Below are 18,759 nucleotides of genomic sequence, written 5' to 3'. Positions count from 1 at the left end.
AGTATTATTTAAAAATTATAGAACTGTACGCTTACTTGTACCAGTGTAATTTAAATAAACCAATTTCATATCTTCTCTCTGCTAGGATTATAAATAGCTAGTTCTGTGTGTAACTCTGGTGAATACATCTCGACCTCCCAAGGGCTTATGGACGGAATAGTTACGTATAACGTGTAGGGAGTTATTCATTCATTTATTGTGATGTTTTATCCTTTTTTCATTATCTCTCTTGGGTAAGTCCGCTGGATCCCTAATAAATATGTGTAAATCTAATTGAGGTAATGCATTCCTGCTACTTGGCTGGTTTGTTAAATGGGCTATGTCTATGAATTTAAGAAAATTTTTTGTATCCTAGCATATTCTAGCAGCTTTACAAAATACCTAACCATATTCCGAGGTTCTACAACTCTTTAAATTAGCTTTTCAACAAATTATGACTGATTGAGGAAAAAATCATGACTTACTGGTATCTTAATACATAACCTGAATAGAAATGCACAGTACCTAAAGTCTGCAGAATCCGAGGAACCTATGAAATCCATTAGATCATTATTTATTCCTTTTCATAATCTTAAGGTGGTTTAAAGAGAAACCCTGAAAAATAATAATGATTAAGATAATTAAGTTTTTATATGATGGATTAGAGGTTGTCTAATTGTCTCAAAGATAATTTTTTTTGGAATTATCATCCATTCGGAAATTAAGATTTCCATGTGATACCTGAATCTACTTCTATATTCTACTGAATTTCTACGTAAAGGAATTAGGAAGAGTAGGTTTTTTTTGTTATGAAAGAGAAGGCATCAACAGCTACGGTCACTAGCCCGACGAAAATTGTTAGCGCATGAAAATATGCCGTGCATAACCGGATTCGAACCCGGAACCTCCGCATGAAATCCAGAGTTTTAATAATAAATATATTATTAATCCAAGCTCATCTTCTTATAAGTATATGTATTGAAAGAAAATTACTTTTTTAAAAATTAAACATTTTTAAGGACTATTTTATAACCTAACATAAACATTTTTTTTTTAACTTAAAAATAAATTATTTTTAAAAGTGCTGTATCTTATGTTAGGGTTACATCTGTTAGATTTCAGATTATATTTTTAATCTTTTATAGTTCTTAAAGGTGAGTAAAGAAAATTCCACTCTTATTAGTAGATTTTATCTATCCTTTCTAAATTAAATTTTTAGTTCTTTAGGCTAGTTTTGACAATGATGAGTTAATGGAATCTAAATGGGTCGTGATGAAAGATTCATTTATACAATAGATATATTTTTTCACATAGATTCATAAAAGAATTCGAAGAAGCTCTTATATACTAAAAAGGTTATATTAATATTTCAAACAATTATTTATTAAAAATAAAAATCAGTGCTAAATGGGTACTAGAATAAAATTTTTATAGAATCGCTTTCTTATTAAGTAAAATATCTAATTAGTTTAAAAACTGAACTATTCTTTAAATAAAGGCCTAGCACTTATCTGGGTAAAGTTTTTTGATATCACTAACCATTGGCCCAGGGGATGGAAAAAATGGGGTTTCGAAGACAAAAAGTCATACCTTGTTTAAGGCCCTTTAGGCACAGTATCGATTCGGTTTAAAGTAGTCGTTAGTCATCTAAACATTTCCTAAAACTTTTGTCTAAAACAATTTTTTATATGACTAACCCTTAAGGCAAGGGATGACCAAAATGTTGCTGAAATTGTAAGAATATGGGGCTTGTTGTACGCTAAACATATGAAACTTTTTTCACATGCCACTATTGTCGTATTGAGTAAATTTGACGTTTTTCTTAACTTTAAGGCGGAAACCTTTTTTATCCCCTACTTAACACCGGTGAAATCTACCTCCCTCTTCCGGCGTGCCGAATGGGAGTTTTTTATCATTTGCCATCAGTAAGTATACAGAGATTAGTAGAATATCGTATACAAATATAAAAAAAAGATTACAAAAAGTTGTATTATTCAAAACAAAATTCGGTATTTTTATCAGCCTTAATAAAATAGACCTAAAAATTAAACTTATTAAAAAAAAAAATAACTTTTTAAAGTATGACTTTTTAGTTTTTACGAATTACGAACAATTGCCAACCCTTAATTAAAGTAATGCTTAATTGACTCTTAAATGATACCACTTCAAAAAGAAAAAGTTGAAACAACAATCGAAAAGTAATTGGATTTATTTTATGTAGATTTTATTAAATATTAAACTTAATTTTATTCTAGCTTTGTAGTTTTAATTTTATTTAAAATATATATAGACTTTCAAAAACTGTTATCTGTATTAAAAATAAATTATCCAGAAACGAAGAAACTGTGAAACATGAAAAAATGTAGAGAAATTAAGTTCAAAGGCTACTGCTACATTTTAACTTAGTTAAAACTTTTTGCTCTTTGAAATGCAGGAATATGTAGCCTTGTTTATTACACTAAGTTTTCAGCATATTTTCTTAAATATTTACTCGAAATTACAGTTTTGTTACATGCAATTATTAATCAGTATACTATAAATATTATAAAAATATAATTCTAAGCAAACTATATACATGTAAATATATATACAAGTATTTAAGGGTTTATTACGAAGTTTTCCCAGGAGTTTTATAGCCTGTTCTACCCGTAAAAATAATGGAAAAAGTTCATATAAATATATGTCCTAAAATGCTTCGTTTGCGATTTACGACTAGTGAAATATTTCGCTCAAATTTGAACCACCCCGGTGAAATTAGATCGTACTGAAATTTTAAGAACGTTTACTAAGAGCATTTTTTGACCGGAAAAAATGTAATAGAATAGGTTTCAGTACTATACAGTAGGTTTTGAGAAATCTGAGGTGAAAACGAATAAATTAGGGTAAACAGCCTGTTTTTTTACGTTTGATGTACAGTTATTTTGTTAAATGAGTAATAAACACATCAAACATAACCAAACCTTGTAGAGAATTTAATTCTGAATAAAGTGGTGTAAGATTAGTTAAATAAAACAATGAAAAGTTAGAAAAAAATAGAATTTTATTTAGAAACAGGACATTACTACATTTGTCTGAAAAGTACTTATTTAATTAATGTAAACAAAATCCGAATTCTGTTTTGATGATGTGAAAAATTTGTAAAAACAAAATTTACTGCTTAAAATTGCTGTTAAAAAATTAAAAAAAAAAACTGGAAATTACGCAACAATTGTAAAAGGAAAATAACATTAAATAATATATATTATTGTAATCATAATGAGAACAAATACTTTTTTAATCATTCAATTATTCTGAAGAAAAATAAAACTATAAGGTCATAAAACATAACTACTAATGATAGTTTCTGTATTTCTTTTTACACGTAATTTTTACTTTATTTCAATAGAATTAGTTAGCTACTCGCTGTATTTCATTACTTCCTCAATTTTATTAATTATTATAAAATAATTATTCATCTAATTATGTAATAATATCGATAGAGCACTTTCTATTTAGTTAATAAAATATATTAAATCAGGTTTTATTTGCTGCTTTTATGTAGTAAGATTTGTTAAACATATATTTATCATTATTCTTTTTTTTAATTAGCAAATTAAAAACGTAATTATTAATTTACATGAGAACTCTACCGCTTTATGCGCGCCCGTGTGTATTAAAATGTATGTAGTAACTGAAATGTGTAGTAAAATAATATTTGTCTAAAGTAGTCTTTAAAAAATCTATAATTACGTCTAGTTAAAATTTTTTTGTCTCAAAATAAACTTTACAATCTGTTATAATATCAAAGAAACTAGGAGTGATTCTAAAACTTCCCAATTTTAAAAGCATATAAAATGTTTTTTTAATAACTTAATAATTCGATTGTGGTCTCATTTCAAATCAAAATGTCAAACGTGTTGACTCACTTAGTTCATTAGTACCGAATTCGGCCACCAGAACTGTCACCAGTATTGTTAAAAATACATACATTTACTGGTGCGGAACGTGCTCGCTGTTTGTTTTATTCCACAATTTTCAGTCAACAACTACAACTAAAGGAAATTTTCGTAGAGAGTACGGTATGCCTCCTAGTAGGCATAAAATTTACCCTTGGCATTAAACCTTCATTGAGATAGATTGTTCTGTTAAAAAAACAAAATCACCAGGACGCCCACGCGTCCCTGAATCCGCTGCAAACAACTAAGAGATAGTTTTGAACGTAGTCCCAAGAAATCAACTCGACGTACGTTACGTGAGACTGGCATTACACAAACGACTTTGACGCATATTACGTAAATTATTGAATTAGAAAAGCCTTACAAACTAGCCATGGTTCAACACATTACAGATGACGACAAAGTTTCTCGGCTGCAGTTTAGTGTAGAAATGATGGAGAGAATTTCAAAAGACGATGCGTCTTTAGGTTATGCAATTTTTGTGATGAGTCAACGTTTCACATCACTGATCAGGTCAACAACTATAATTGCCGAATATGTTGTCAACAGTACCTCGCAGAAATACCAAAGCATCTGTTCGCAGTCTGGGGTGTAAGTGAAATTGAACAGGTAAACGTGTAGTCTTGAACGGAGCAGGCCGACCACTCCTGAGACGTGTAGTTAATTGAAACCCAACCACCAAAGAACATCGGTATCCACAATTTATCATTCAGGCATTCTGCTGTATATCAGCATTCGGATTGGAACACGGTCTTTTAGTGGCGGAGGATCTTGGAGTTTATTTTAATTTACTTAAAATAAAATTTTACTTTATTTTAAATTATATAATTTCATTTTGAGCTAAATTATTTGAAAGTTTAATAGGTTTTTTATAACAATAAAATAAATTTAAATAAAAATTATTATAGTCTATGATATTAAAAAAAATCTTTGTAACTGTAGGCTAAATTGAACTGAATATTAAAAAAAAAAAAAAAAAAAAAGTGATGTATCACAGAATAACATTTGATTAATGCTCTATTGTTCTTTGTTATATTATAATAATTAATTTAGTGATATTCGATTATGTATAGGGTAACTATCACTATTTTAATTCTTTAGTTATATTTTTAAGATCGATATGGATAAGACGACTTGAATTATACTTTTTTACAATAATTTTTTTTTGTATATGTTTCAAAACATAATAATGATAAGTTTGTTTGATATAAGTTATTTAATATCATTTTTTATGCGTCTAGCTTAAGGTATAATGATATAAGTTTTATTTGGTGCTAATAAATATATAATTTATTGTGCATGAAATAAATAAATATTTAAGTTCTTATAATAAATTTAATATATATAGTTTTTTCTTATTTATTTAACACCTAAATTATAATTTTAGTGATGTAAGCGGTGACTCAATAGTTTTTACCTCGAATTTTTCTGTCATCCTTCATATGTTAACGTTAAAATTATAATTATTTTTAGGTCTATTCAAGACGATTTAAGGTACCCAATGAAAATGTTTAAAAAGTTTCTCTGCACTCAATTTCTTTATCTACCAAAAATTTCTGGTTTTTGGTTTTTAAATTCTCCATTTCAAATTCTCCAGATTCTTCATTGTATATATTCTTCATTTACAAATTCTTATATTCTTTTCTTTTCTTACCCTTACCTTTTTTTTCTCTTCATATCATATTTTCTGTCTTTGCGTTCATTTATCTTAGTCTTTTATTTAAATATTTTTTAATTATTGCTTGTTAACAAGCTTTCTTGTAATTAGTGAAATGTTTGGTTAATCAAATGTTATTCCTCTTTCTTTTAATTTCCTACTTACTTAAATTCCGCTTTTCATCAATAAACTAATTTGTAACATTTCTTCTAAGGTTATGATGACTGGTTCTGAAATAGTTATCCAAATATTTTATTCTTTCAGAATTTTTCTGTCCTTGTTGAACAATTCTCATTTATAAAAATTGTACATTATTAACTGAACTAGAAAAACTAGATAGGTTCTATTTTAACTCGACCATAGTTCGTATGTTTACTTACATCTGTGAATAAGCAATGACAATCAAACGTGTTTTCCTATTTTTATGAAATTTTTAAGTTATATATTTTACATGATAACAAATTCGTATAGTATTTTTTTTAAAGTATAAGATTTTTATTTTTAATTTATTTAAATATATATATAGCCTAAGACACTCATCGCGTGAGGCCCTAACGTAAGAATTCCAACGCGGGGTCATACGTCTAAATCGGTTCAGCCGTTCAGCTGCTTCGGTGGATCAAACATACATACACCCTAAACACATTACATTCCTTTTGGGGCAGTTGAGTATAAAATATGAAATAAAATTGTGTATTGTTATTAATTATGAAGTGTTTAGCAAGTGCTTAAAATATTATAATTATTTCAAGGATAGTTAGATATCAATGACAGTCGAAAAGGGTAAAACTGTAAAAAATAATAAGTTCACTCAAAAACCAATCTAAGATTAAAAATTGTATAGTATATTGAGAAATACGCGGTGTTATTTAGTAATTGAAGAGCCATCGGAAAGACAAATATTAAAATTAAAGATTGAGTAAAACATGAAAATTTTAAGCATCTAACGCGTGATCTTTCAAGTAAAGAGTTAAAATTTTATGTGACGACTGATCTGGGAAGAACACTTTTTCAGTCAACGCAGCAGTAGTATAGAGAGAAAACCCTCTTTTACCTCATTTCTTAATCACTTCTTACTTTGAGAGATAGCATATAAAACAGAAAATTGTACACATTTTTCCTATTTCGTCTAATTAAAAGAAATAAAATTTTATAAAAATCAGAAAGCGTATTTTTTCGTAATTTTATCAAACAAAAGAATAAACAATAGCAGAATCAGGAGTGAAAAAGGACGAATTATTACGTTAGTCATTTATAAAATGTACAAATGTACGCCTACACTAAAACCTGCTAGTAAGGATCCTGGTAGTGTAAGACTGAAGTATTATAATCTTATTGATAAAAGGTGTTACTATATGACATATAGTGTGAAATATATTTGTGTATTATAATTTTCTTCTGTTATTCACTTAAAATGTAATTATTGTGAAATGATTATGAAATAGCTTGCAGGATAATAAGATTGTATCCTTTGTAATAAACGGATTCGATTATTAATTCATTTGAATAGATGTTATCGATAAATAGAAGTGAATCAAAAGATTAAATCAACTGTACTAGTTTAATGTAGATGAATAAAAGAAGGTGTGAGTAAAGCACTAGTTCATTTTATGGATATACTTGTATTAAACTATGAAAATAAATAGACAAAAAAACGTGGGCATTGCAAGATGCATATTTTATATATGAATATTAAAAATTAAACCGTTACATTAGTTGAAATTCTTAGTTTTTTTTTTGTTGATTATTTAATGTTAAGAGATTAGTTCATTTATGTTGTAATAAGTTTACTATAACTATTATAATTATCTGATAACAGAAATTCGAGCTGTTAACCTGTCACCTCCCACGGTGAAGTGTGGATTGTATCTTTGTTAGTCAAAACACCTTTCTTCCTCTTGTCAATTAATTTAGATAATAATCTTTACATTGTCAGTATTTTACTCGTACTTAGGTATTTTTAAAATTAATAAAAAAAATTTAATCGATTTAATATAAAATGTATTATTATTATTAACTACAATATATTTTATTTATCCTTGAACCATTAAAATAGTTATTAATCGTCAAAATTTTCTAAGGGTAAACCTATAGACGAGCAGTAATTCTATCAGGAGTACCTGAAGTATTGTTATACTGCAATGGAGGAGATTCCCTCACCACACTGCTGTTTAGTGGGGGAACTATGTCCTCCTTGCATTAGAGTGCATAGTGTTCCGCCACAGATCCAGTAACCAATCCCCACCCTACGCGTCAACTGAACTTTCTAAACTGTGACGATATTATATTATAAAGACCTTAATATTAAAAAAAAAAAAACAAATCTGATAGCAAAGTTGTAATACTTTCCTGGCATTGATTATTTATTCTTATATTGTGGAAAAATAATTATATATGGAAAAAAGCGTTCGGTAAACAAACTAAAAAAATGTAGTTTGAATACAGTTATTCACTAATTTAGTTACAGACTTCGTTGGGGTCTTAAAACACTTATTACATCAGGTCAAAGATAACAAACATGCATCCACTACGCTCACTCAATCATGAGAGGAGTTTTAAAGGAAGATAGGTTTTCTCATATCAAAGTTTTACCTCGATTACATTCAAATGAGATTTTGAATGTAATGTAAACGATTAATTCGTTTTGGTATCAAAACACTCACCACGTAATCCGCATAAAATTAGCTTACATCAACTTCTATCACTCAATTCTACAAAATATTTTGATGACATTTTTAATTGAATTAAAATAATCAATAAGAAAGCATATATTTATGCTCTCTGATTAGTTTAGTGGACTGAGAAATGACATAGCAACTGTTTCACTTTAAATGTAACAGAGTATGTACATATGACATGAAGTTTGAACGATAATCGATATATATATATATATATATATATATATATATATATATATCGAAAGCAGAAACGAAAAATTGGGGACAGGTATTGTTGTTAGTTACCGTTTAATCATTTACCATTAATACCACGAAGATTTATTATTAATCTATTATAACTTAATTTATTTATTGATGCTACGGAACACCATCGATCCCTTAGTGATACCTGAAAAATGTTTTAAAAACTTATAAATTCGATAGTTTTAAAGTTTGATCGGCTCCCCCACCCAAAATATTGCCCCCAAAATATTTGTTTTGAGTCACTTATCTTTTTACTATTTTGAGTATTACGCTTAGGAAGACAAAAAGATCGTTAAAAAAAATTTAATAAAAAAAGATTTTTTTTTTATTTCTGGGGAAGGGGTGAGAATGTGGTGGCCAAATTTTTACTTCCTTGTGTGAAGTAAAGGAAGTATTGTGATCAAGAAAAATTTCGGTTTTCAGATTTCAACGGAAATATCCATTGTGACCTTCCCTGAATTTATTTTGACTAGTTTCGGTGATATCTGTAAGCACGTACGTATGGGAGAATGTCTCGCATAATTCAAAAACGATTAGCCGAAGGTAGTTGAAATTTTGAATTAGGACTGCTGTAACATCTAATTTTGCACCTCCCCTTTTGATTGCCATCGACTGGACCAAAAGTGTCCAAAAAAATTTGGATTTTGGACTTTTTCTTAACTGCAGGTATTGACAGCTTTTCAACGATATATCATAAGGTGTACTTATTTTCATTGGATCCATAGTTATAGCCAAATAAAATTTTAATTAATGAAATATTTGGGTCTTAGGGGAAGGCTCATCAGTTCAAACCAGACTTCTCCTTTTTTTAATTCAATTTATTGATTTATTAATAACTATCAGACTCGGCAATGCTTCGCTGTTGCTAGATTTCAGTATATGTATATATATATATATATATAAATTAAATGAACACAATTGAAAGTTTGATAAAACATTAACAAAATGAACATTACGGAACTTACAAAAGTTTTTCACCTTCTCCTTTTTCCCCTTTTCCTTCTGATACGTAAAATGAAAATTTGAAAAAGAAAGTTTATTTTTTAATTATTATAATTAATTTAGCAAAAAATTAAAATGCAGTAACTCTAACTTTTAACCAGGAAGTAGCCTGAGAAAAAATGTTTTTTAACCTTGGGCGTGCCTTCTAATATTTAAAACAAAAAAAGAAGATGATGTCAGGTAGACAAATAGCAGAGCGGTAACTGATAATATTATAAGTTTATCTGGATGTGATATATGAGGTATAACTTTGTCGGGTACCTCCCTGTTTGAACTACAAGCATTTCTTCCACAGGCTAAAACATGTTATATTGTATGCAAATTGAAAACTGGTATTAGTTATTATGTGCCTTTGCAAATCCATAAGAGACTACTACTATTATTACTATAACAATAACAGTAACAATAACAACAACAACTGAAGAGATTAAAAGATGTGTTTGTTCATACATTGTGTATGTAAATGTCGAAATTATAATAACACCTTAAGCCAATTATTACATTAACTCAAAAGTGGGTGGATAGTGTTTTTTGTTTTAGTTTATTTTTGTGTGGGAATTATTATCACTGCTTCTTTATTGCACTGAGTTTACAATAACAATAACCAATGAGTAGATTTGGATCATATGCTGTTTGTATTCGTATGTAGGAGCGATGAGTTCTTAATAATAATTTAATATTATGTAATTCATTTGTTATTTTGTATTAAAGAACAAACACTATATATATAACTTTTTATTTTCTCTTTTTAGAAGAATAATATTTTTTCTTTGAGAGAATTTTGGCCTCAGATAAATGTATGATGACCTAATATAAATATGTCTATATAAATGTGCAGTACTTGCTGATGAACCTGAATGAATTAATATTCTTTTTTTTCCTTAGAGGCTATTAATGAATAAAAAAAAACTTTTTACTGTTTTTCATAAAGAACTCTCTTTTTTTAATACATCATGCTAAATTTCAACTTTCTAGTTATTCGAAAAATCGGATATTCAAAAGCAAGTTTGTTAGTGTTTCATGTTTATATATATATATATATTACATATTATATATATATATATATATATAATATGTAAATAGTACGAATAATTAATTTTTATTCTGTATTATTGAAAATTTAATATATTTAATAATTTAATATTTATATATTATATTTATTTAATATTTATATTTAATTAATTTATTTTTTAATATATTCTGTTTTTAATAAATTTCGAAATTTTTATGTTTGTATTTAATTACAGTATGCTTTATTCACACTATTTTATTCAGAATTAAATTCTCTTCAAGTTTTGTTATAACTTTTATGTGTTCAATACCCGTTTAACAAATTTATTTTACGTCAAATGTAAAAAAGTATGGTTTTCTAATCCAATCTTTTATCTTTTTTACTCAGATTTTTCAAAAATTATTAAAAATTCAGTTATGGGTCTTTTTTTATCAATTTTTCAGGTCTCATTTCATATAAAACCGCTAAATTTACCCTTTAATTTTGGTCCAAAGAATTACAGTCGAATAATTTTACTGAATGTTCAGAAATTAGGGTGAATTATTTCACCAGCTAACTCTCTAACAAAGTGTTTCTGAACCTATGTTTATAATATGAACATTTTTCTTTATTTTTTCCAGTAGAACATATCATAAAAGTTTGTTACATTCTTCATGAGTCACTTTATATGTGTATATTATATAATTATATATATATATATATATATATATATATATATATTTGTGTGTGTGTGTGTGTGTGTATGTAATGTAAAGTAATCCAACTTCATTCAACTTTCTTTGTAATAGTAATACAAAGAAAAGAGCCAAGATGCATTAGCATAGAGAATGAAGTGATCAGTTTTACTTGATTTTGACTGCTGCTTCTATAAAATTTTCATTCAAATGATGTAAAGGTATTAGAGTACGCAAATTTACTCCAGTTTAACCATTGTAAGGGTCATTTTTTAAAATTGAAGTAAAATTACTTTGAGTGCTGTTAGAGTAAATATTCTTGACCAATTTCAGTATTAAATCTCAGCTGGAATGTGAGCGCTCTAGTAGTATTACTGTGTTTCCAACTTCATCATGTTGGGACAGTTAAATTCTTTTTACAATTTTCAAATTAATCTCTTAATGATTATTTATTATTAATTAATGATTGCTTTCTGCATTTAAAGAATTTCATCGCCTTAAGAATAGCTAAACCAAATTTTAACTTTCTGTTTATCTGGGAAGTAGAAACTTATATATGTTATATTTGCTCACTTAGGACATACTTTATAAAAACGATTAAATTCCAGTAATTTTTCGGTTTTTTTTGGTTTTTTTTTAATTTCAAATATTTAAAAATATTTTCTGATAACTTTCTGACGAAACTTTTGTTTATAATTTAATCATTCAACAAATTTTTTTAAATAATTGCTAATCAACGTTTCAATCTTTTTTCTAAACATTCAGATTTCCAAGTATGTTGATAAAATAAAAAATAGCACAACTGAAAGTCTCATTATAAAGATTTTTAAATTTTTAGAATGAAAAGATTTTTTAGGATGAAATGTTGAAAGCAATATTCATGAGATACAAATTTAGTTCCACTCTCTTGAAAGTTCTGTTCGTGTTATTAACAAAAATATTTCAGGATATAAGAATTAAAAATAAATTTCAATTTTTATTTATAAAAATAAATAATAATTAAAATTAAAAATTGCAAAATTTATCTTGATAAATATTATATGCCCACTCATGTGAGTACGTTTATCATTATGTGGGACGCAATAAGTGTCTTCTACGAAAACTGATCTAATAGCTTTAGTTCGTTAAATTCTCTTGAAGACTTTAACGGCTGGTAAAGAAATAAATTTCAGTAAATCTTAATTATGATGATATTTTATATCATAATTTGTTAATTTAATTTTTTAAGATTTAATTTTAAAGATAACTACATAAATTAAATAATTTTGTAATTTAAAATTTTTATCTAAACGGTATTTAGTTATCTTTGTTCAAATTTATTGAAAATTGTTCATATTTCTGGGTTGTTGATCACAAACTCCTTTATTAAATAAGTAATAATCGATTAATTTCATTATTTTCACGCTTCATGTAGTATTAATAAATTAAATAAATTACGGCATAACGACCTACATATTATTAGAAAATATTTTCTAGATGTACATTAACTTAATTAATTTTTTTGATAATACTTTGATTACTAGAACCTATGCATTATCGGGAAGTGGATTCGTAGTAAAAATTCACCAATAAAAATTTTTCCCTGAAAGATCATTGTAATGTTGATTAATTTTTCAGTATTTTATTAATGAATATTAATTATAAATGTACACGATTAACAGAACTATCGTATTGCTATCGATCATAAAATCAACCTCTTTTAATTCTTTTTTTTATTCATCAAAATTTTGACGAAAAATCTAAAATATTATTTTAAAAAATCTATACGCATTCTTTTTTGACATAATTAAATATCTATTATCTGTTCCTTCGCATCAATAAATAGATGTGGTAAAATTTCTATAACTGACTTTAAGGAAAGAAAGCTAAGGAAGGCTACCACCTACAAAAATTTCCAATGGATGATATTATAATAGATTTTTTTGTAGCGTGTGAAAAAAAGCCACGCCTGTTCGTAAGCCGGACCCAGAACCTTCAGATTAAAGAGAGAGACAGTACCGCTCTGCCATAGAGATCGGTTGTTTGTAAATAATGTAAGATATGCGTGTTAGTCTCTGTTTTGATTCAGGAAAATTTTGGATTAAAAATACCAAATTTGGTGTTGTAACTTATTTATCATTGGCAACATCATTTGGAATAATGTTAAATATTTTTAAAATAAGTTTTGTTAACTCTTTACTACGAAAGTTTTATATTTATCTTTTTTTAACGGTATGCATTTACTTGTTACTATTGCTAGGAAACAATTTTATATCACTATTAGAAAGTTAAGGGGATCGCTAAGTTGATTACTGTTTCACCTAACAATTTGAAAATCTAAAAATATAATTTCTTCTAATTGAGAAAAATATCAAGGAGGAACAATTAAAAATCTACCTATACGTTAGTACATTATTAGCCCTACCTTTAAATTTTAAAGGTAGGCTTAAACAGGTAGCCTTAATTTGGGTGGAGAGCAGAAACCCTGCTTTTAAAATTTAAAGATAAGAATAGATATGAACTAACAGATTACAGAAGTAGAAGGTATTTTTATTTTTTTTTAAATGTATGTTTTATTTAAATTCCTCAAATTATTTATCATCTAAGATGTTTTTAACATTTAATAATACCTTTAACTTAGTGCAGGATTAATTGTGCGATAAAATTTTAATTAGTTTTAATAAAACCAGTTTGTATTTAAAATTTCTACACAATCGATAAAGCTGTCTTTTCGAAATTTTAGATACTTAGAAAGAGGTGGAATAAAAAAGTCTAATTACCACAGAAATATAAAAAAAAAGTAATTTTATGTTTAAGCAAAAATTTTATTTTTGTTTTATGTATGGATAGCTGAATTTAGCTATTGATTTAAGTTTTTAATGTTAATAAATATACCTATTATTTTAAAGAAAGAATTCTTTAGAAATTCTTAATAAACCACAGAAAAAATGGATATCTGAACAAATAGGCGGCTTAATCTAAAACTTGAATAAGTTCGATTAATTCTAGTACAATTCACTTGACTGATAGATGTCATAAAAACTTAAGTCTATTCTACTTTTTAAATATTTTTAATTAAGAATTACGTCTAATTGGTTTATGATTAAACAATTAACAACATAAGATTTTTTTTTAATATAAATTATTAAAAGCTATTTAAGAAGTAATTTTGAGATCGGCGATTATGAGTTTAGGTTTTTGATTAATACGGCGGCAATTATGGGTATAGTTTTTTGGTTATAGGAGCCCATGTAACCTTCCAAGTTGGTAACCTTCCAACTGTGGCATTTAACTAGGATGATGCTGTACAAGTGAACAGGTAAACTTATTTATAATTATAATAAAATTTAGAGCAGGTGGAAAAATTTCAGTACTTAGGGTGCTTAATAACTGATCACCTGACTTGCACAATAGATATCAAGAAGTAAGCAGGCATTTAATAAAAGGGAAGACTGCTGTGTGGAAAGTTAAACTTAGCGTTAAGGAAGATTTTAATAAAATGTTTTATTTGGAGTGTTATGCTCTATGGTGCTGAAACGTGGACGATAAGAAAGGCAGACAGAAAACGAATTGAGACGTTTTGAGATGTGGGTGTAGTATTGAATGATAAATGTCAGATGGCAAAATCGTGTAACAAATGAAAAAGTATTAAGAAGAAACGGAGAGAACAGGAAAATAGTACATATGGTTGAATGTAGAAAAGAAGAATGAGAACAAGGTATAAATGGATGCGATAGAAGGCTTGATGACTGGAAGGAAAGGAAAAGGAAGGAATAGATTTTAAAAGATGAATGGAATTACGGAAAGGAAAAATACGTTGAAACAAAGAGGTTAGAATGGGATAGAACAGGGTGGAGAGCAGAAACCGTGACAGGACCTGCCCTAATGACAGAACACTATGAATGAATTGCTTAATATAAAGCAATAATACTATATATAATAATATACTATATACTATATATAATATAAAGCTTAATATAAATACTTGTAATTGTACTGGGCTAACTTTTATTAATTCTGTTAAGTATCTTGGGATAGATTTTGATTGTAATCTGAAATTAAATATCCATATAAATAATTTGGTTAAGAAGGTTAAGAGGCTTTTTTTTACAATGTTTTAGGCTTTTTTTAGGATTCTTAGGCATATTTTGTCTTTTACCCAGTTTAGAATGATTTATTCTGCATGTGTTCAGGCTTTACTCTTATATGGCATTTTGGTTTGAGCGAATACGTTTGACTATGTACTTCAGCCGCTATTAGTTACTATTAACTCCTTATTAAAACTTTGTCTGGTTAAGCATTATTTTTCTTAGTAATGTTCTTTATTTTTTGTTTAATATTAAAAATTTATATTTAAAAATGTGTTTATAAAAATCCAATTATTTAAATTCTATTATAATCATTCCTATATAACTTGAAGTTCTTTGATGACTAATATTTGTTCGACCCTTACTAATAGAATTCTCTTTAGGAGAGGTTTATATAATGCAGATAGTCGATTATTGTTAATGCTTGATGTTGATTTGGGTAATTTTGTTTCTATTCACTTCTTAAAGAGATACTTGAAAGATTTTTCTGTAAACGATGACTATGATTTTAATTTTGTATTGTTTATTATATGTTATAAGTGTTGGGTAAGAAAAGTTTATTGTATTCGTATTTTATTTATAGTTTATTTTGGTTTCCTATAATTTCCTTATTACTTTGAGTGGTGTTTAAATAATATTGTTTTACGTGTAAATTATGACTTTGATAAGATTTTTTGTTGATTCGTCTACGGTTTTATCACACTTGCTTAAGTACTTTTGAGAGCAGGTTTGATGTGTATTATTATAAATAAATTATTGTATCTATATTGTTAGTATTTTATTATAATTGTATTATCCTATTGTATAATATTATAATGAGTTTAATTAAATAAACAGCGTTCTTCTGCGAGTAACACACTTTAAAAATTGCGATATCTAAAAATCTGCATTAAGGTTTAAAGGGGAATGTATGTACACTTGAAAACATAGGCCCATAAGCACTGCAATTTTACAAATCCTCAAAAGGTTTTCAGTTGTCGAACACCAATGATCCATCGAATTCTTCATCGGAATTTACGTGTGTCTAATAAAATTCAAGTAGTATTCTCGTACACTTTAAATGATTCTGATTTACCTAATTCTATGACTTTTGAACTCAAAAGTAGAAAAATCAACATACGCTATACCAAATATTTTACGATTCCATTTCAGTGTTTCCGATATGTGTGTCCGCTATAGACTAAACACTACAGAACTAAAACTACTACGCGCGGGGAATAAGGGTGAAAAGGAAAATCGAAAAAGGTAAAAGGAGAGAAGGTAAAAAGGGATGAAGGGAAAAATGTAAAAAAGAAAAAAAGAAAAAAATGGGAAAACGGGGAAAAAGAAAAACGGGAAAAGGAAATGGAAAGGGGAAAGGAGAAAAATAAAAATGGGAAAGCCAAATAAGGGAAAGAGATGAGGGAAGGAAATAGAAAGGGGATAATAGGGAAAGGAAAGGGGAAATGGTGACGTGGGAAAGGGAATGTGGTAAAAATTAAAATGGGGAAAAGGAAACGGGGAGGGAAAGGGGAAGAAGGGAAAGGTTTATTTTTGTGATGTTCTGTAATGTTCATTTTGTTAATGTTTTATCAAACTTTCAATTGTGTTCATTTAATTTTTATATTTATATTCAAATCTAGCAATAGCGAAGCATTGCCGGGTTTGCTGTATACAAATAAAAACAAATTAATATTTAAAATAGCCTATCTTATTGGCTATTCAATCTACTTTAAATAATATTAATTAAATGTATTTTTTAGTTTTATTGATATATCTTAAATAATTTTTTAAAGACACCACTAATAAAAATAAAACTTTTCAATACCGATAACAATCGGTTATAAATTTTATCATATATTGTTCTTACATCTGATAAACCGTTGATAATCAACATTGTTGTATATAATAATGTTTGTTGTCAGACAGATTTGTTATTTTGTACTGTTTGTCGGATAACCTCATATGGTGAGTACACGGAAAAATATATATAACAAGCCAGATTGTAGACCGATGTTTGTTGTCGGTAACACGAGACCAATGTGTCTTAGTATAATATATTAGGTTATGTTATACTTGATACTCGTATTGTGTGTGTCTGCTTGCCGTGCCTTACCGTGTTTATTTAATGTTTGAATCTGTAGCGGATCGTGAGTAAAGCACACGAGAAATGGGCAAGGTTCTCAAGCACTAGCCTAGTTTCGTAATAAGATCAAGTGACAGTGGCATTGCTTTCTGCGTGGGTTATAAACTAAACTACCTTATTCTGTATTAATATTACTCTAGTCTATCTTTATAAATATTATTTTTATAATAAAATTTCACTTATACAAGTTGCAATTTCACTTAGCTTATATCATATAATCGTATATTTTAACTAAGTTATACGACTTAAGTTCAAATAAAATTACAGGTGTAGTTAGTTTTAGAACGAAATAGCAAGATTTACACCGTTAATTAATCTTATAGGTTATATAATAAAATTAGCAATATTGTTGCTGACTTTTCCATTTCTAAAACGTAATACTTCCAATAATAAATTCGAAAATTATTACCATCTTTTGGTTCTAATTCAATTACTTTAACGTTTTTGTAAAAATAATTTGTTAAATCAATTATAGATTTATAAAACTTAACCCAAATTAATCTCTGTCTTAATGATAATCGTAAACATGAAACGTAGTAAAAAAAAAACTTAAACGGCAGTATTTTGGAATATTTAAACAAAAATAAATTAAGTTTGGAACACATTCTTTATCTTATTTGAACAGGCTTGAATCTATACAAGACTACACCTCATTTACATATGCTATATATCATCCTTATCTCATTAGGACGTGGAGGGGTTGCTTATTGTTCACTAGTTGAACTGATTGCAACGCACATATATGGAAAATAAAATATAATAACAATATATATAAATAAAAAAAAAAAATAAATAAATAAATAATGTTTAAAATAGTATTTTTTATTGTTTCATTTACTTTTAATAAAATTAATTAATTTTTGTTTTTAGTTTTTATTAATATATCTAAATAATTTCTTAAATTAACAACGAAGATTAGCATCAAACTAATCCAATGACTGGTAAACCCCATGCAAAAATAATTAGAGTTTTAAAAGTGTTTAATTTTTGTTTGCTCTTACACACAATTTGGTGTGATTATTAAACAAAATCTCTTTCTTTTTTCCTTGTATCTTTTCAAAGTTTTTGCTTCTATGTATGACTTCTTTCTACATTCAACCATTTCTAGACTGTCCATTCCCTTCCCTTCGACTTCTTTCTCAAGATTTCATTTTCCAGAAGGTATTAAATATCCTAGGATTCGATCTGTAACACCCAAATTAACTGGCTGTGCTGCCATCTTAAAGTATATTTACATTTAATATACCCTAAGTAACTCCCTTTTATTTCATTCTTGATGATGCTTTCATTAATAACTTAAACATATCATACCTTTATAATCTTAGGTTTCATAAAATTTCTACTTTAAACACAACACATAAGACACAACAATAAGATTTTTTTGTTT

General features: G+C 27.4%; 1 protein-coding gene across 2 annotated transcripts in view; it reads left to right on the top strand.

Moving 5' to 3' along the window:
* The window catches only part of Cad99C (cadherin 99C), a 985,647-nt gene that overhangs the window by 530,832 nt on the left and 436,056 nt on the right, over nt 1–18,759 (top strand). The gene's annotated exons all lie outside the window — the stretch shown is intronic.

This window comes from Lycorma delicatula, chromosome 1, assembly GCF_047948215.1.
Source record: "Lycorma delicatula isolate Av1 chromosome 1, ASM4794821v1, whole genome shotgun sequence".
Lineage (NCBI taxonomy): Eukaryota > Metazoa > Arthropoda > Insecta > Hemiptera > Fulgoridae > Lycorma > Lycorma delicatula.
The sequence above is the reverse complement of the archived record's forward strand: the minus strand, read 5'-3'. Positions and strand labels throughout refer to the sequence as shown.